The following is a 20745-nucleotide window of genomic DNA, read 5'->3' as shown; positions in this document are numbered from 1 at the left end:
CTTTGTGATTCAGATATTTATTTACCATCTTCTCCATGCATAAAAATACTAGAATTATTTTACCATAACTATATTCTTCACTAGAAAAAATGCCCTGAAAAAGTCAAGCTTTGTTTAACCCAGAAATCATAGTACTTCTGGAGGCAGCAACACTGTTTAGATTTTTTTTTCTAAACACAGTTATAGTAAATGAAACTGAGATTACTCTCCAACCCCTAACCTAACCCACAAACTGTGAAGTAATTATTTTTTGTCCTTCTGGGAAAGAGGAAGAAGAATGGATAAGGGATTTTCTCTCTTGGATTCTTTGTGATCTCAGATGCTTAAGATATAATTATATCACTCTCAAATGAAACTGCTGACACCATTCTTTTGATGCCCATCAACTTCCTCTCTCCCTTCATCATTTCCTCTTTAGATGTTATTTCCTATTAATGTCAATTTTTTTCACATAATAGTTATATTTCCAAAAGGCGGCAGATGTGCCTGCCCAAAGAGCTGACATAGCTATCAAGTGGAAAATCAAATGTAACAGCAATGTAGCAATGGCAATTTCCGTATTCAATATCCTCTTTCCCCCTAAAAGAACAGACGAAGAATCTTTTCCGAACACCAACCTCACTGGTTTTAATGACTACTTAAAGGGAGATATTTAATAGGAGAATTTTATACAGGGTCAGGGAATGCCTATTTGGATACTGATGGATTGCTCAGACAGCACAAGGTGATTCTTTGAGAAATAGAGCCAGCTAAAATCCTGAAATTACTAAAGTTAGATTTTGTTTACTTTTGCACATACTCTCAGAGTATTTCTAGAGCACCATGGTCCTACACAGAACTAGAAATCCTACTTCTCTCCCTGTGAGCCACAGTGAGCACCCTCCATTTGAAGGAAGACAATATCTATGCCTAATTTGGGCTATCCCAAACTAATCGCTGCTCTTGCAGAGTTCCTGAAGAATATGCTTTTAGCCACCAATCCCAATCTCACTGTTCACTGAAACATGAATGGCTATAGTAACCTAGAAGTCCTGATATTAAACTTTCTCCAACTTAGTGCATTTCCAGAACTTGAAATTACATGGTGGTCTCTAGATAAAATGAACCAAAACAGGGAAAACTTGATTTTGTGGTTCATTTTGTCCTGGGGGAAAAATAAGTGTCAGTCATACTATATCAGGTTCTTAAGAGAAAACTAGGATCACTAAGGTCCAGAAAATAAATACTCTTATTTCATAGGACAGGGAAAAGAAAGAACGAGAGATGTGACAACACCATCACATAATATCAATGAATCTGTAGAAGAGGGAAAGTGGATAAAGAAGCAGTAACTAACTTAGCATATGCTACAGGTATTTAGATTTTATCTTCCTGTAGTGAGTTGTGCAAAGGGAAGCAAGTGTTGGGACACAGAGGTAGCAGATAGGAAAAAATGGAATTGTAAAACTTGGGGCTGAACAAAAAGGATTGGTTTACAGCAGTAGTCCACGGCCTTTGTGGCACCAGGGACCAGTTTCATAGAAGACAATTTTTCCATGAACTGGAAGTGGGGGTCAGAGGAAGGGGGAGGAGATGTTTACAGAATGATTCAAGCACATTACATTTATTGTGCAGTCAAACCTCTCTGCTAATGATAATCTGTATTGCAGCACCTCCCAAGTGCTAGCATCACTACCTCAGCTCTACCTCAGATCAACAGGCATTAGATTCTCATAAGAAGCATGCAACCTAGATTCCTGGTATGTGCAGTTGACAGTAGGGTTCACGCTCCTATGAGAATCTAATGCCACAGCTGATTTGACAGGAGATGGAGCTCACTTGCCTGCCACTCACCTCCTGCTGTGCAGTCCAGCTCCTAACAGATCACAGATGGGTACCAGTCTGTGCCCTTGGGATTGCGGACCACAGGTTTAAAGTATATAAATCATTTAAATGCCACATTTGCTCAGTAAACTGTAGAATCCAGGCAATTATCCTTTCTGCATCTCATAGGAGAGAGGTTTTTTTTTTTTGCTGGGAAAAGCAACCTGAGAGATCTAGACTTAGGGCACAAAAGATGGGGAGATCAAGAACAATGTGTAAAAAATGTGCATAAACATATTTTTTAAATATGCACAAAAATGACAGTCACCAACTCCCAATTCACCCAATGCCAGGAGCCAGGCCCCAGCTCTCAAGCAGAGAGTTGATAATCCTTATCTAGTGAAAATGACCATTTAGAAAAGGGTCTATAGATACTGAAGCTTGGAACCTCCCAACAGAAAAGCTGTTCATACCTGATCATCTTCAGAGAGAGTCATCAGAGGACAGTCCCTTGGGCATGGAAAGATATTCCAATCAGCTTCTTATGCTTTACTCTTAAATATGAGTGGGTGACAAGGATCACTAGACATTTGAGTAAAACCTTTATCATGAAAGAAACAAGTAAGCAGAAAAGAAAAAAATAGGTCATATAGGTAACACAAGGGCAGAAGAAGATTTTAGAATAAGCACATTAATTTCTCATAAAGATTTAGAGGAAAACGTACTCATGAAATATGAAAAGCATGCTATAAAAGGAACTGTCAGGAAATAAGAAAGACCTCTCTGAAACCAAACATTTAAAATCAATGTTAAAAATTCAGTAGGAGAGTTGAAAGAGTCAGTCAATAAGCTCTTGAAAGAACAAAAAGATAAAAAGATGAATAGGAGAGAAAACACAAGAAATTAGAGAATTAATGCAAGAAATGTAATATCCAACTAAAAGAGTTCTAGAAGGACAAAACAGGATATTATAAAATAAATAACAGAAAGTTTTACTCTGAGCTAAACAACACCAATTGCCATATTAAAGCACCACTTTAGTTTAGAATGTAGAGTCAAAAGAATGTCACTCCTATCCTAACAATGAGAAGAAGCTGGATAACTTACAAATGATAGTTTTTTAAGCCCATCAAACAGCTGAGAATGCAAAGAAGAAGAACAACAACAATCATGAATACTCCAGAAAAAGCCCCTCTGGAGAATAAAGCAGCTGCCCTGTGATTCATTCACTTCCTTTACCAGGGGGGTGCTGCTAAAAAAAACATAAAAGAAGGCAGACGACCTAGTCTAATCTCTTTTTTTTTTTTTTTTGAGACAGAGTCTCGCTTTGTTGTCCAGGCTAGAGTGAGTGCCGTGGCGTCAGCCTAGCTCACAGCAACCTCAAACTCCTGGGCTCGAGTGATCCTTCTGCCTCAGCCTCCCGAGTAGCTGGGACTACAGGCATGCGCCACCATGCCCGGCTAATTTTTTATATATATATATCAGTTGGCCAATTAATTTCTTTCTATTTATAGTAGAGACGGGGTCTCGCTCTTGCTCAGGCTGGTTTTGAACTCCTGACCTTGAGCAATCCGCCCGCCTCGGCCTCCCAAGAGCTAGGATTACAGGCGTGAGCCACAGCGCCCGGCCTCTAATCTCTTTATTGACAAGATAACTAGAACTCCAAGTAAGTAAACTAATGATATTTAGTATGAGAAGGGTCCTTATCTGTGGAATATTCTTAATATAAAAACATTCTTATCCCTAGTTAAAGATTGGCTATATACAATAACCCTGAATCTGTGGGCTTATGAGTCATGGCTCCTTAGAAAATGTCACATACTCCAGGGTATAAAATGGAAATGTGTCATAGATTGAACACTCCCACTATGTGAGATGATAACCCAACACCTTACTTAGAGATCTTGTCTGCTCTGAACTAGGGCATGTGAGTCTGACGTAGAAAGGAAGGACCTGAGAGCCACCCTCAGTATCTCAGATCTCTTCCTGCTTTGTCTGAGCTTCTTTATTACCTATAAAATTGAAATTGTAAGTAAAACTTGATCGTGGCTACTATCTCTGATTCTTGTGAGTCTGATTAGACAATTTGTTTTAGCTCACACTCCTAGAAAAAAAGAAACCTAGGAGTTTCTCCTCCTTGGTAGAGTGGGATAAGCAAGAAGCTGCCATTGACATGGGTAAAAAACAAACAACAACAACCACAACAACAACAACAAAATAAAACCCAAGTGAAGTATAATAAATTTTTAAGTCTGATTCCTAAGATCCCCAGAAACAAAGAGAGTCTGCACCCACCTTCTAACTCTCATCTGTAGGCCTTCACCATGTGCTCTCAAGGAATATTAGGAACAAACCACAGTATCTGAGAGAAACCCTCTGAGGCCCAAGCATAAGGGACCCACTGGTATCTGAGGGAAGAGGTGAAAAACTAAGTGAAATCTTCAAGTCACTCTAAGCCCTCAATAAGCATGAAGAAGTGCTCACCAGTAGCTGTAATAGAAGCAAAAGAGGTGACAGAGAGTCCCCTAAGGTACAAGCTGGTGAGGCCTGCTGAAGTCTGAGGACCGAATAGGAAAACAGAAAGAAACATCGCAGAAACTCAGTCTAGACCCTGTACTGGCTACAGACAGCTACAGTCTCTAGCTAAAGAAAGGGCAGGACTGTGGAGAGAGACCTCCCCTTAGGTGTAGATATGAGGGACCTGAGGAGGTCTGATGCAAGGACTGGAGAACTGAGAGAAACACTGTGGGCACTCTGGGCCTTCCAATGGGGACAAGGAAGCAGCCAACTGTGGCTGAGGAAAATTGAATACCTGAGAGAGACACCCTGAGGTACAGATATGTTGAACCTACTGAATGCTAACGGGAAGAAAATATCCAGGCATTTAAAACCCAAGCCTGCTAGAGGGAAGATTCTTATCCCACCTTCAAATAATTTCAAGCCAGTAGTGAACTGAACTAAAGATAGCACACCTTATATTTTCCTGGTTAGAGCTGGAACCCATACTACTAAGTGAAGTGTCCCAAGAATGGAAAAACAAGCACCACATATACTCACCAGCAAACTGGTATTAACTGAGTAGCACCTAAGTGGACACATAGGTACTACAGTAATAAGGTATTGGGGAGGGGGGAGGAGAGAGGGGGGCAGGTATATACATACATAATGAGTGACATGTGCACCATCTGAGGGATGGTCATGCTGGAAAATCAGACTTGTGGGGGGAGGGGGGAAAGGGCATTTATTGAAACCTTAAAATCTGTACCCCCATAATATGCCAAAATAAAAAAAAAAAAAAAGAGAAACCACTAAATCAAAACCCAGCTCAACTACAAACTAGATTAATTCAGTCCCCTAATGGCCAGAAAAAGGGGGCAAAAATATTATCTACTTCCATATTTACTGTTCTTTTACACACAGAGTCCAAAATTTACTTAAAAAAATTATGAGACACACAAAGAACCTAGAAAAGTGTTATTGACTGAATTATGTTCCTCCAAAACTCATATGTTGAAACTCTAACTTCTATTCTGACTGTCTTTGAAAATAGAATTTTTAAGGATGTAAGTAAAATTAATTGAGGTAATAAGGGAATGGTTCTAATCTGATAGGATTGGTGTCCTTAAAGATAGTGATGAGGTACCATAGATCTCTCTCTCTCTCTTTCTTTCTCTCTTTTGGCATTTGTACAGAAGAAAGGCCATGTGAAGTCATAGCAAGAAGATGGCCATCTGCAAACCAAGAAGAGAGACTGTCAGAAACTAACCCTGCTGCCACCTTGATCTTGACCTTAGACTTCCAGCCTCCACAACTGTGAGAAAATTAATATTTATTATGCAGTATCTTATCATAGCAGACAAACTGGCTAATAGAGAAGAGGAAACATTCAATAAGATTAGACTCAGATATAGATCAAAAATGGAATTATAAGACAGGGATTTTAAAATAATTATACTGAAAATATTAAAGGAACTAATGGGAAAGATGAACAACATGTATTTTCAACAGAGAAATGGAAACTATATTTAAAAAGTGTAATGAAAATGCTAGAAATGAGCATTAAGCTTTAAAAAAATATCTTTCAATGGGCTTATCAGCATACTGGACATACTAGAAGAATAAATTACTGAACTGAAACTAATCATCAAAAATTAATCACAAAGAGAAAAAAAGCAAAAAAAATTGGAGTATCCAAGAGATGTGGACAATATAAAATATTTTAACATGGAAATAACTGGAGTCACAGAAGGAAAAGGAAAAGACAGCAGGAGAGGAAAGTATTTAGATAGAAAATGGCTGAGATTTTTATCAATTTTTCAAAATTGATAAAATATGTCAACCCTCAGATCCAAAAAGTTAAGTAAACTCAAGCAAAACAATTAAAATAAAGCCACACATAATCACCTCATAATCAAACTGCTGAAAAACAAAGATAAGCAGAAATTCTTGAAAGCAACAAGAGAAAAAAGGCAAAATGTATACAAAGGAACAATAATAAGAATTATGGCTGACTTCTAGAATGGAAGTGAATGGAATTCAACTTGTGAATGGAATTCACAAGACCATGGAACATTTTAAGTGCCAAAAGAAAAAACATTGTCAACTTAGAAATGGGTAACCAGAAAAACTATCTATCAAAAATGAAGATAAAATTAAGAATTGGCTGAAACACAAAAAGTGAAAGAATGAATTCCCAACACACTTGAATTACAAGAAATGCTAAAATAAAGTTTCTTAGGCTGAAGGGCAATGATATCAGATAAAAATCAAGTTCTGCAAGAAGGAATGAGAAAACACCAAAAGAATAAACACATTGAAAATATAAATACATTGAAAATATATGACTTTTTAAAAATTATTCATACATACACCTTTTAATACACATGAAAATCCTATCTTTAAAAGATTATTGGCTGTTTAAAACAAAAATAATGACACTCTATTGTAGGGTTTATAGTCTATGTAGAAATAAAATAAATAACAAAAGCTGAAAAAGCTGAGGATAGAAATTATTGTGAGGTTTTTACACAGTTTGTGAAGTAGTACAACATTTTTTTAAAGTAGGCAATAATAAATTAAAGATATATATTGTAACATTTACAACAATCACCAAAGTTAACACAAAAAAGCATAACTAAAAAGTCTACAGCGCACTGAGGGGGAGTAAAGGACACACCTGGAAGTTCCAGGGCCCCACTGACCACCTGAGGCACTAGAGTGCCTCTCTAAAGGAACAAGAGCTGATAAGAGGACACAAAAACAACAGCGTAGCCTGTTCCTCCAAGCAAGCACCACCTACTGACAGGGAGGACATCTTGCACATCCTTTTCACAGCACCTACTGACTCATTACACAGGGAGTGGTCAAATCTCACCCACAGACACCACCTAATGGCTCAGAAACAAAACAAGGCGTGTGAATACCCAAACGAAAACCTAAAGGAAAGAAACAACAACTGATCAACATGGGAAGAAATCAGTAAAGGAACTCTGGAAATATGAAGAACCAAACGGAAAACACACCCCCAAAGAGCAGCACCAGCCCCCTAGAAACAGACACCAATCAAAATCAGGCAACCAAAATGACAGAAGAGGAATTTCGAATGTGGATCATAAGAAAATTCAACGACATGCAAGAACAACTCAATAACCAACACAAAGAAACCACAAAAAGCCTCCGGAATCTAGAACAAAAGTTCACTAAAGAGATGGACACAATGAAGAAAAGTTTAACCAAACTCCTGGAAATGAAGAATCCATTCAGGGAACTACAAAATACAGTGGAAAGTCTCAAGAACAGGGTAGATCAAACAGAAGAAAGAATCTCAGAGATTGAAGACAATACCCTCCAAATAAATAAACCAGTCACAGAGAGAGAGCAGAGAAACAAGAGAAAAGAGCAAAGCCTACAAGAGATGTGGGATTATGTGAAGAAACCCAATGTGAGGGTCATAGGGTTACCACAAGGGGAAGAAGACAACACTAAAGGGTTGGACAAGCTATTTGAAGATATAATAATAATAATTTGAGGAAAATAATAATTTGAGGAAAATTTCCCAGGCCTTGCTCAAAATCTCGATATACAAGTTCAAGAAGCTCAGAGGACTCCTGGGAGATTCTGCAGTCATAAGACTGACCAAAATATCAACTAAAGAGGCCCTTCTAAGAGCTGTAAGATGAAAGAAGCAAGTAACATAAAAGGAAAGCCAATTCGAATAACACCAGACTTCTCTAATAAGACTTTACAAGCAAGGAGAGACTGGGGCCCCATTCTCATTCTTCTGAAACAAAACAATGCCCAGCCTAGAATATTATTCCCTGCAAAACTAAGCTTTGTATATGAAGGAGAAATAAAGACATTCTCAGACAAACAAAATCTCAGAGAATTCATCAAGGCAAGACTAGCCCTACAAGAAGTACTCAAAACAGTGTTACACACAGAAGACCATATTAAAAACTCACAAATATAAAAACAACCAAACCCAAAGATTAAAGGCCAGATATTACAATGGCTCAAGACAGAAATCAAAGCAACAACATCCAACCCAAAAGAATGAACAGTAATCTACCTTACCTATCAGTTCTCTCAATAAATGTGAATGGCCTAAATTCTCCACTCAAGAGACATAGGCTGGCTGAATGGATAAGAAAATACAGGCCAAGTATATGCTGTCTTCAGGAAACACATCTAACCTGCAAGGATGCATATAGACTAAAAGTGAAGGGGTGGAGATCAGTATTCCAGGCAAATGGAAGCCAAAAGAAGGCTGGCATGGCAGTTCTAATTTCAGACGATTTAGTTTTTAAACTAACAAAAGTAGTGAAAGACAAAGAGGGTCATTATATAATGGTGAAGGGCACACTTAAACAAGAAGAGATAACAATTTTAAATATATATGCACCCAACTTAGGTGCACCCAGATTCATAAAGCAAACCTTACTGGAGCTAAGCAAATGGATTAGTAGCAACTCCATAATCACCGGAGATTTCAACATCCCACTGATGGCACAAGACAGATCCTCCAAACAGAAAATAAAGAAATAATGGACTTAAACAAAACTCTAGAACAATTTGGTCTGACTGACATTTACAGGACATTCTACCCAAAATCCACTGAATATACATTCTTCTCATCAGCTCACGGGACATTCTCTAAGATTGACCATATCTTAGGACACAAAGTAAACCTCAAGAAATTTAAAAAAATAGAAATCATACCATGTATCTTCTCAGATCACAGTGGAATAAAACTAGAAATCAACCCTAACAGAAACTCACATTTCTACACAAAAACGTGGAAATTAAACAACCTCCTACTAAATGATTACTTCATAAATGAAGAAATCAAGATGAAAATAAAAAAATTCTATGAAGAAAATGATAATGGAGAGACAAGTTATCAACTCCTCTGGGACACAGCTAAAGCAGTTCTGAGAGGAAAGTTTATCTCCATAAATGCCTATAACCAAAAGTCAAAAAGATCACAAATAGATAATCTAACAAAAAAAATCAAAGAGCTGGAAAAAGAAGAACAGACCAACCTCAAACCCTGCAGAAGAAATGAAATCAACAAGATCAAATCAGAACTAAACAAAATTGAAAACAGGGAAGCTATTCAGGAGATTAATAAAACAAAAAGTTGGTTCTTTGAAAAAATAAAATTGACATGCCATTGCCTAAGCTAACGAAAAGCAGAAAAGAGAAATCTCTAATAAGCTCCATCAGGAACAAAACATGAGATACCACAACTGATCCTAAAGAGATGCAAGATATAATTTATGAATACTACAAAAATCTTTATGCACACAAACTGGAAAATGTGGAGGAAATGGACAAATTTCTAGAAACACACATCCTCCCTAGGCTCAACCAGGAAGAAATAGATTTCCTGAACAGACCAATCTCAACAGCTGAAATAGAAACAGCAATTAAAAATCTCCCTAAGAAGAAAAGTTCTGGTCCAGATGGTTTCACATCCGAATTTTACCACACTTACAAAGAAGAGCTAGTACCTATCTTGCAGAAACTATTCCACAACATCGAGAAGAACAGAAACCTCCCCGACACCTTTTATGAAGCAAATATTACTCTGATACCCAAACCAGGAAAGGATGCAACAAAAAAAGAAAACTACAGACCAATATCCCTAATAAATATACATGTAAAAATTTTCAACAAAATCTTAGCTAACCGAATCCAGACACTTATCAAAAAAATAATCCATCATGACCAAGTGGGCTTCATCCCAGGGAGGCAGGGATGGTTCAACATACGTAAATCTATAAATGCAATTTACCATATAAACAGAAGCAAAAACAAAGACCACATGATTCTTTCAATAGATGCAGAAAAAGCTTTTGACAAAATTCAACACCCTTTCATGATATGAACACTTAAGAAAATAGGCATAGAAGAGACATAGCTAAAAATGATACAAGCCATATATGACAGACCCATAGCCAACATCATACTGAATGGGGAAAAATTGAAAGCATTCCTCTCAATTTTTAGCATACTGAATGGGGAAAAATTGAAAGCATTCCTTTCAACTTAGAACTGGAACTAGACAAGGCTGCCCACTATCTCCACTTTTATTCAACATAGTGCTGGAAGTCCTGGCTACAGCAATCAGACAGGAAAGTGGAATTAAAAGTATCCAAATAGGAGCAGAAGAGATCAAACTTTCACTGTTTGCTGATGATATGATATTATATCTAGAAAACCCCAAGGATTCAACCAAGAAACTCCTGAAACTGATAAAAAAAATTCAGTAAAGTCTCAGGATACAAAAGCAATACATAGAAAGCAGAGGCATTCATATATGCCAACAACAATCAAATTGAGAACCAAATCAAAGACTCAATTCCCTTCCCAATAGCAACAAAGAAATTAAAGTACTTAGGAATATACTTAACCAAGGAGGTAAAAGACCTCTACAGGGAGAACTATAAAACACTGAGGAAGGAAATAGCAGAGGATGTAAACAGATGGAAATCCATACCATGCTCGTGGATCGGCAGACTCAATATCATCAAAATGTCTATACTACCCAAACTGATCTACAGATTCAATGCAATACCTATTAAAATCCCATCAGCATTCTTCACAGATACAGAAAAAATAATTTTACGCTTCGTATGGAACCAAAGAAGACCCCGAATATTAAAAGCAATTCTAGGCAACAAAAACAAAATGGGAGGCATTAATATGCCAGATATCAAACTATACTACAAAGCTGTAGTAATTAAATCAATATGGTATTTGCACAAAAATAGAAATATTGACCAGTGGAACAGATGTGAGAATCCTGATATAAAACCATCCTCATATAGCCACCTAATCGTTGACAAATCAGACAAAAACATACACTGGGGAAAAGAATCCCTTTTCAATAAATGGTGCTGGGAAACTGGATAGCCACCTGTAAGGCTAAAGCAGGACCCACACCTTTCACCTCTCACAAAAACCAACTTACGCTGGATAACAGACTTAAACCTAAGGTATGAAACTATTAGAATTCTATAGGAAAATGTTGGAAACACTCTCCTAGACATTGGCCTAGGCAAAGAGTTTATGAAGAAGTCCCCAAAGGCAATCACAGCTGCAACAAAAATAAATAAATGGGACATGATCAAACTAAAAAGCTTCTGCACAGCCAAAGAAACAGTCATGAAAGTAAACAAACAACCTACAGAATGGGAGAAAATTTTTGCATCCTACGCATCCGATAAGGGGCTGATAACTAGAATATACTTAGAACTCATGAAAATCAGGAAGAAAAAATCAAATAACTCTATTAAAAAGTGGGCAAAGGACTTGAACAGAAACTTTTCTAAGGAGGACAGAAGAATGGCCAACAAACATATGAAAAAATGCTCAACATCTCTAATCATCAGGGAAATGCAAATCAAAACCACAATGAGATATCACTTAACTCCAGTGAGAATGGCCTTTATCAAAAAGTCTCCGAACAATAAATGCTGGCATGGATGCAGAGAGAGAGGAACACTCCTACACTGCTGGTGGGACTGCAAACTAGTTCAACCTCTGTGGAAAGCAATATGGAGATACCTTAAAGCGATACAACTGAATCTACCATTTGATCCAGCAATCCCATTGCTGGGCATCTACCCAAAAGATCCAATGACACTCTACAAAAAAGACACCTGCACTCGACTGCTTATAGCAGCACAATTCATAATTGCAAGGCTGTGGAAACAGCCCAAGTGCCCATCAATCCAAGAATGGATTAATAAAATGTGGTATATGTATACCATGGAGTACTATTCAGCTCTAAGAAACAACGGTGGTATAGCACATCTTATATTTTCCTGGTTAGAGCTGGAACCCATACTACTAAGTGAAGTATCCCAAGAATGGAAAAACAAGCACCACATATACTCACCAGCAAACTGGTATTAACTGAGTAGCACCTAAGTGGACACATAGGTACTACAGTAATAGGGTATTGGGCAGGTGGGAGGGGGGAGGGGGGTGGGTATATACATATATAATGAGTGAGATGTGCACCATCTGGGGCATGGTCATGCTGGAAACTCAGACTTTTGGGGGAAGGGGGGAAAGGGCATTTATTGAAACCTTAAAATATGTAGCCCCATAATATGCCGAAATAAAAAAAGGGGGGGGGAGACTACTGTACTGGCACCCAAATCTTTGTCTCAGGGTCAGCTTCTGGGGAAAAGTAAAACTGTTACAACTACAAAAAAAAAAAAAAAAATACATGGGATGTAAACAACCCTTAGGGATAAATACATTGCCTTCAGCACCTATTTGGAAAAGAAGAAAGATATAAAATCTATGTTTCCAAATTAGGAAACTGGTTTTTAAAAAGGGTAAATAAAACTCAAAGCTAATAGAAAAAAGAAAATATAAATAAGAGCAGAAATAAATAAAGTAAAATTTTAAAAGAATAGAAAAAATCAACAAAGTCAAAGGTTTATATCTTTAAAAGGATTCATAAAACTTCTCCAAAGAAGACAGAATAATGGCCTGCAAACGTACAAAAACATGCTCAATATCTCTAATCATCAGAGAAATGCATATCAAAACCACAATGAGATACCACCTAACCCTGTGATAATGGCCTGTATCAAGAAATCCCAAAACAACAAATGCTGGTGTGGATGTGGAGAGACAGGAACACTCTTACACTGCTGCTGGGACTGCAAATTAGTGCAACCTTTGTGGAAAAGAATTTGGAGATACCTCAAACAGCTAGAAATAGAAATACCATTCGACCCAGCAATAGCATTGTTGGGCATCTATCCAAAAGAACATAAGATATTCTATTATAAAGACATCTGCACCCGAATGTTTATGGCAGCACAATTCACTATTGCACGGTCATGGAAACAACCCAATTGCCCATCAATTCATGAGTGTATAACTAAAATTTGGTATATGCTCACAACGCAATAGTATTCAATTCTAAGAAACAACAGTGAGCTAGCACCATTTATGCTATCCTAGATTAAGTTTAAGCCAGTTATACAAAGCAAGGCGACCCAAGATCTGGAAAATGGGCACCACATCTACTCGCCATCAAATTGGTACTGACTGATTAAAACTATGGTACTCAAATAGTGGTAGTGTTCAGCAGGGATTGGGGGCGGGGGGACCCACATCCTAGGGATTTGGCGAGCATTGTTGGGGGGAAGGGATTACCTCTAACCCTTTTTAGGGAGAGGCAAAGATATACAATGTAACCAAAATGTTTAAAAAAAAACTGTTATTGGGAGATAGGCAGCTGAGGGGGGGAAGGTGTGTACTTACATAATGAGTGTGGTGCGCACCACCTGAGGGTTGGACATGCTTGAAGCTCTGACATGGTGGGGTTGGGGAGGGGTGGCAGGGGCAATATATGTAACCCTGACAATATTTGTGTCCCCATGATATGAGGAAATAAAAAGAAAAATTATTAATAAAGTTTTTAAAAATTCATAAAATTGTTAAATCTCTAACCAGAGCTATTAAGAAAAAAGAAAGAACATACAATCTCTAAATATCAGAAAAGAAAGATTACTACAGATCCTATTGCTATTACAAACAATAATAATGGGATATTTTGACTAATTTCTGCCAATAAATTTGACAACTTAGATGAATGCAAAAATTTCTGACAAACATAACTTACCAAAACTGACAAAAAAATAATAATAATAAACTAAGACAAGGACTTCATAAGGAGAAAAAATACAGACCAACTTCCTTCAAGAATATAGATGCAAAAATCTTAATAAAATATTAGCAAATCAATTATAGCATTACATTTTTTTAAATGTATCATGATCAAGTAGGATTTATTCCATAAAAACAAGGTTGGTTTAACATATTCACAACAAACAATGTAACTTACTATATTGCAGATTGAAAGAGAAAAATTATATTATCAAGAAAAAGCAAAATATGAACCAAACTCAAAATCTACTCATGATTAAAGAAGAAAAAAACCTCTAAGCAAACTGGGAATAGAATGAATGTTCTTCAACTAAAGACATCTATGAAAAATCTATAGCTAATGTTTTCTTAATGGCGAAATAGTAAATGTTTTCTTCCTAAAATTGGGAACAAAGTAAAAATGTCCCCACTCATCGTTTCTACTCAACATTGTGTTAAGAAACTATGTTGTTCAATAAGAAAAGAAAAACATAAAAATAGTGATTAGAAAAGAAATAAATCAGTCTTTATCTGTGATAGTGTGATAGCATATGAAAAATCCTTAGGAATTTAAAAAATGAGAACTACTCACAGTAATAATTGAATTCAGCAATGTTTCAGGTTGCAAAATAAACCCAAAACATCTATTTTGTTTCTATATATACTAGCAATGAACAATTGGAAAATAATTTTTAAATACCATTTACAATAGCATCCCAAAACATAAAATACTTAAAATCAAATTAATAAACAATTTGTAAAACCTCTACACTAAAAACTATAAAACATTTCTAATAGAAATTAAAGAAAATCTATTCTAAAAAAATGGAAGGATACACCATGTTCACAGATTGGAAGACTCAATGTTGTTGAAATATTAATTCTCTCCAAACTGATCTATTGATTTAGTGCAATTTCAATAAAAAATTCTGGCATAACTCTTGGTAGAAATGGACTGATTTCTATGTAACCTGATTCTAAAACATATATAGAAATGCAAAGGACCTAGAATACTCTTAATAAAATAATCTTGAAAAAAATCAATATTAACGGACTTACTCTACTTGATTTCAAGGCTTACTTTAAGGTGGAGCACAGTGGCTCACACCTATAATCCTAGCACTCCAGAGGCCGAGGAGGGAGAGTAGCTTGAGATCAGAAGTTGGAGACCAGCCTGAGCAACAGCCAGGCCTGATTTCTACAAAAATAGAAAAATTAGCAAGGTGTGGTGGCACACACCTGTAGTCTCAGCTATATGGGAGGCTGAGGAAGGAGGATGGCTTGAGCCCAGGAGTTTGAGGTTGCAGTGAGCTATGATGACACCACTACATTCTAGCCAGGGTGACAGAATGAGACTCTGTCTCAAAAAAAAAAAAAAAAAAGACTTAATTTAAAATACAGTAATCGAGACAGTGTGATACCTGGCAGGGGAGATAACATGTTCACAAAGATGGTTTTCCCAGGGCAAGTCTTATCCATTGCACTCCAGATATGCTGACCCCTTTGATTTTCCCAAAAGTGGGAAACTCAACTACATAATTTGTGGTAGTTCACCTTAAACTAAAGCAGAATAAAAAGTATCCTTTGAAAACAAAAAAGATCTCAAGCATATGAATCAACAAATAGGTCAAAGTAAAAGAATACAAATTTTAGTAATAGACCCACAAAAATGACTTTTGGCAAGAGTTCCAGACAATTCAATAAAGAGAGAAAAGTCTTTTCATCACACAATTCTAGAACAACTGGAAATTCATGTTTTAAATAATCAACCTGTACTTCACATCATACACAATTATGAATTTGAGATGGATCATTAACCTAAACACAAAAGCTAAAACCTTAGAAAAATATAGAAAAATAACCATGATCTTAAGGCAAAAATGTTTTAAATGAGGTTGGTCTGAGTACACTGGCATTTACAACTAATTGATGACAACCAGTCATAGATTTCTTTGTTCCTTCTCCACTCCCACTGCTTCACTTGACCAGTCTTTAAAAAAAAAAAAAAGTTGTAAATGAGACATAATAAAATAGGCCCAGTGAAAGAAAAAATGACAAATTGAACTTCATTAAAAATAACTTTTGCTTACCAAACGACACTGTTAGAAAATGAAAAAGGAAGCAAAGACTTTGAGAAAATATTTGTAACATATATATCACAAAGGACTTACATCGAAAATATTTGAAGAACTTAGCAATAAGACAAAGAATCCAATTAAAAATAAACAAGACTTTTAAAAAACAGTTCACAAAAGAAGACAAGTGAATGACCAATAAGCACATGAAAAACTGCTTAATATCATTAGCCGTCAGGGAAATGCAAATTTAAGCCACGACGGTCACCACAATATACTCACTAGAATGAATAAAATTAAAAAGATTGACAATACCAAATATTAGCAAGGATGTAGAATAACCAGAACTCTCATGTAGTACAGGTACACATGTAAAATGGAAAACTGGCAATTTCTTTAAAAGTTAAACACATTCACCCTATGACTCAGCAATTCCATTTCTGGGCATTTATCCAAGCGGTATGAAAACTTATGCCACAAAAATACTTGTACAGGACTGTTCACAGCTGCTTTATTAATAATAGCAAAAAAACCCTGAAAACAGCTCAGGTGTCCATCAATAGGAGAGTAGGTAAACTGTAGTATTGTTGGGCCGCAGAAATGTACAGCCCGTGTGGGGGAGAGACGACCGCTCAAAAAAAACTCAGAGTCCAGAGACTTGATGCAATAGCATGAGGTGGATTCATTTACCAGCGCGCGCAGGGGCGTACAGTGAAGCTGTCGCACCAGCCCTTTTTTTCCTTAGGATTTTTATAGACAGAAACCACACGCAGGTGGCTAGGGGTCACAGGGTGGGGGGAAAGTTTCATGGGCTTTGACCTTGCACAAACATGTACCACATTAGCTAATGTCGGGAACTCCTAATCTTGGTCAGTAATTTCCAAGGACTAACGGCTAGGGAGTTACAGAGTGGCGCCAGCGAGGGGAGGGAGTAGGGTTGAGCGAGCGGAGTTTACAGAAGCAGAATGGCAGGTTAGATTTTTCTCCACATTCCCCCCTTTTTCTTTTTGAGAGTTTTAATCTTAAAACTATAGGTTATCATCTATAGCAAGTGGCTGATACTGCTGTTGTAAAACCATTAACCGGACAGTGCTGACCTGTTCTTGGATGAATGTCACTAGTCGGCTTATTTTAGTGACCTTCTATAACTGCTACTGTTATCTCCAGCACCCTCCGTGAGCTAGAAGAAAGGCCAAGAATGCCAGAGCTATGAGTTAAGGTGCCAGGTGCTGTGTCTCTAGGACCCCAGTGTTCTGGGCAGCAACCACACTTTAACTCTCTCGTGTTCGGGACAGCTCCCAACATCTCTCCCTTTCCTTTATAATTAATTGGAGGGTCGCTGGTAAGCTTTCATTTGCAAGTTAGTGGAGTATATGGCAACTTTAACAGCCAAAATGTTCTTAACAATCAGTCGCAGTAGCAGAGGCGTAACACACAAAATTAGCAGGAGAAAAACAAGAGCCCCAATAATCATAAAGAATAAGCTTTTAAAATTTTCAAAAGATGGAACATGCCCTAAGAGTTGATTGAGGAAATCTCGGGCTTTCGTAGCAATGTTAGTATCAAGGGGAGGAGTCTCCAACAATGAGTAGCCCAATAAATCTTTTAGTCCTTAGCAAAATAGAGTTTACTTCTTTTCACATTTGCAATCCTTTATCATCATACCATGGACCAGAGACATTAGCTGGGACCACCACAAAAGCAGGGCGGTATAACACAACCATTCTATCAGAATAGGCAAGGGATTGTATACAATTAGTTAGTTGACAATTAAGGCATGATATTTTAAAACCATGAGTGACAGTGTGAATATTCACTTTGCCTATTATGAGTACAAAAGGTTCAGGGACACAGGCAGAAATAGTCCTTAGGCGTATTTTTGGTGTAGAGTCCACCACACTCTCTGCAGAGAATTGACCCGTTCCTGCAACAAGTTTCCAGATACTAGTCTGGTATACCTTTGAAGTAGTTGTCTATAGCCCCTCAACAAAACCCTTGTCTCTCAAATACCCATTGTCAGTTTTTGCTGGGGTCCAATTATATATGCTCTGAGTCATCCCAAGAATAGGAATCTTAGTCACAGTCGGTTCACGGCAACGTCTCCAGGGCACGTGCAAACTAGAAACAACCGGCTCTTTTTTACAGGGAAGTATGTTGGGCGGCGGCCGCAAATCAGAGGGTGCAGAGCCAGAAAATCGCCTGTCTAAACTTGACATAAACACAGTCCATTTAACACCTTTTATATTGTGATATACATAAGTAGATACAAGAACACAGCCTGGAAAATAACCCTCACGGTGGAAACAGATAGGAACATCACGGATGAGTCCTGTGTAATTATAAGCAGATACCTTAGCATGCTGGATGTGATCATTAGCCGGTGCTCCCAGAGCCCTGGGATCACTGACATAGACAGGAACAACACGCTCTCCCCAGCCCACCGGGGGGAGCAGAGGGGGGTCTGGTATATAAGTCCAATAGGTGGCTGCCTGGGTAGGCGTCGATAGCAGGGTTACCATAGCTAAAAACAAGGTCAAAGAATTTAATAGCTGTCCTGTTTTTCCCTGTGAACAATTTCAAGGGTTTTTAACCTGGCGAGTAGGGAATGGGGAACATTAGCATCAGTGTCAGGTGGCATGGACCATGGATTAGACATGAGAGGAGGTGGTGGGGCCCCAAACAAAACTTTAAACGGTGTCATTTCTAGAGGGCCAGGCGTATTGCGAACGCGGAAGAGGGCGAAGGGGAGGAAGACTGTCCAGTCTGCCACGCCAGTCTCTAAGGATGATTTAGTCATGACCTCTTTTAGTGTTCTATTCATTTTTTTTACCTGACCTGAGCTTTGGGGCCTGTAGGCACAATGCAATTTCCAATCCGCCCCTAGTATCTTGGCCATTCCCTGACTTACCTGTGCAATGAAGGCTGGGCTGTTATCAGATCCAATTACCTTAGGGATTCTAGACCTGGGGAAGATGTCTTCCAGGACTCGTTTGGCCACCTGTTGCTGTCTTCTTCTTTGTGGGGAAAGCCTCTACCCATCCTGAAAAGGTGTCTATAAAAACTAGAAGATATTTGTATCCATACCGGGTTGGTTTTACTTCTGTGAAATCTATTTCCCAATTGTCCCCAGGACGCTCTCCCCTTAGGCGCCGCCGTGGGCTAGCCTGAGAGGGGTGAGAGTTTACTAGTTGACAAGCTTTGCATTGGTGAACTACTTCTTCAGTTAAGCGACTGAGTCCCCGGATGTGGTATTTTGTAGACTGGCAATTGGAGCGTAGATGCTTTGCTCCTAAATGAGTAAGACGATGCAATTGCTTTAAGTATGCCTGAGCGGCTTCTTTGGGCAAGACAATTTTTCCCTCTCTAGTCTTCCAGATTCCTTGCTGATCTTTAGAGAACTTGGCAGGTTTTTTTGTTAGGCTCTCCTCTTCTTCTGAGGAGTAGTGGGGGAATGTCAGTGAGGCCACCGGGGGACTGGCGGCAAAAATCAGAGTTCTTGACCTTAGAGCCGCTTGTTTTGCTTCAAAGTCAGCTTTTTTATTCCCCTGGGCCACCTCCTGGGGGGCGTGAATAGCCTCAAGGAGATGTAAAATCTCCTGCTTGTTTTTTATTTCTTTTCCCGTGGAGGTGAGCAAGCCTCTCTGGCGGTATATGGCTCCATGGATGTGGGCTGTTGCAAAAGCATAACGGCTGTCTGTGTAAATGTTGACCCTTTTTCCTTCTGCCAGCTCGAGGGCTCGTGTCAGGGCAACTAACTCTGCCTTTTGGGCAGAGGTTCCCTCAGGTAGGCTACCAGCCCATATGACCTGATCTTTGCTGACTACCGCCGCCCCTGCGACCCTTTTACCTTCATGGATGCAGCTGCTCCCATCGGTAAACCAGGTGCAGTGTGGGTTGGGTAGCGGCTCATCCCGGAGGCCCTTACGTGGCCCTGTCTCTTCTGCCAGAATGTCATGACAGGAATGAAGGACTTCTCTGTTTTCCGGATGCTCCTCCGGCAACAGTGTGGCCGGGTTGAGAGCCACCGGGGCTCCAAAAGAAACCCGTTCGCTGTCCAGCAACAAGCTTTGATAGTGGGTCATCCGGACATTGGACATCCACCAGTCGGGGGGTTGCCGGATGATGCTTTCCAGCGCATGGGGGGCTATAACTGTTAGCTTTTGCCCTAGAGTAAGTTTGTCTGCATCTTTTACAAGCAGGGCAGTGGCTGCTATGGCCCTTAAACAAGGCGGCCATCCCCTAGCCACTGGGTCTAATCTCTTGGACAGGTAAGCTACCGGTCTTTTCCAAGGCCCCAGGGTCTGAGTCAATACTCCCCGAGCAACCCCCTTCTTCTCATTCTCGTACTTGACGGGGGGAGCGGGGCCTCGGAATCTGAGTGACCGTGTTTTTGCGGGCCTCTGTGAGCCACCTCTGACCCCCTTTTTCTTGGGCTCAGGGAGGGGGGCCGAGTCCCGACTATCTCATTCACTGTCCTCCTGAAGGGCCAGGACCTTATCTTTATTCCGCAGCTTAGGGCAGTCTTTTTTCTAATGTCCATCTTCTTTGCAAAAAGCACATTGAGTTGGCCTCAACGGTGGCCTAGTACTCGAGTTCCCCGGCTTTTTATTCTTATACACTGGTGCTGGCCTATTATCACCTACAGCTGCGGCCAAGATACGTGTTAATCTTTTTTTCCTGTCTCTTTTCC

At 38.8% G+C, this 20745-nt stretch overlaps 1 protein-coding gene and 1 pseudogene across 1 annotated transcript in view; both read left to right on the top strand.

Moving 5' to 3' along the window:
• Nucleotides 1–20745, top strand: part of RPL24 (ribosomal protein L24) — a 371901-nt gene that overhangs the window by 85186 nt on the left and 265970 nt on the right. The window lies entirely within an intron of this gene.
• On the top strand, nucleotides 15398–15534 carry LOC142874839 (uncharacterized; annotated as a pseudogene).

Source organism: Microcebus murinus, chromosome 1 (assembly GCF_040939455.1).
Source record: "Microcebus murinus isolate Inina chromosome 1, M.murinus_Inina_mat1.0, whole genome shotgun sequence".
NCBI lineage: Eukaryota > Metazoa > Chordata > Mammalia > Primates > Cheirogaleidae > Microcebus > Microcebus murinus.
This window is presented reverse-complemented; position numbering and strand designations above follow the sequence as displayed.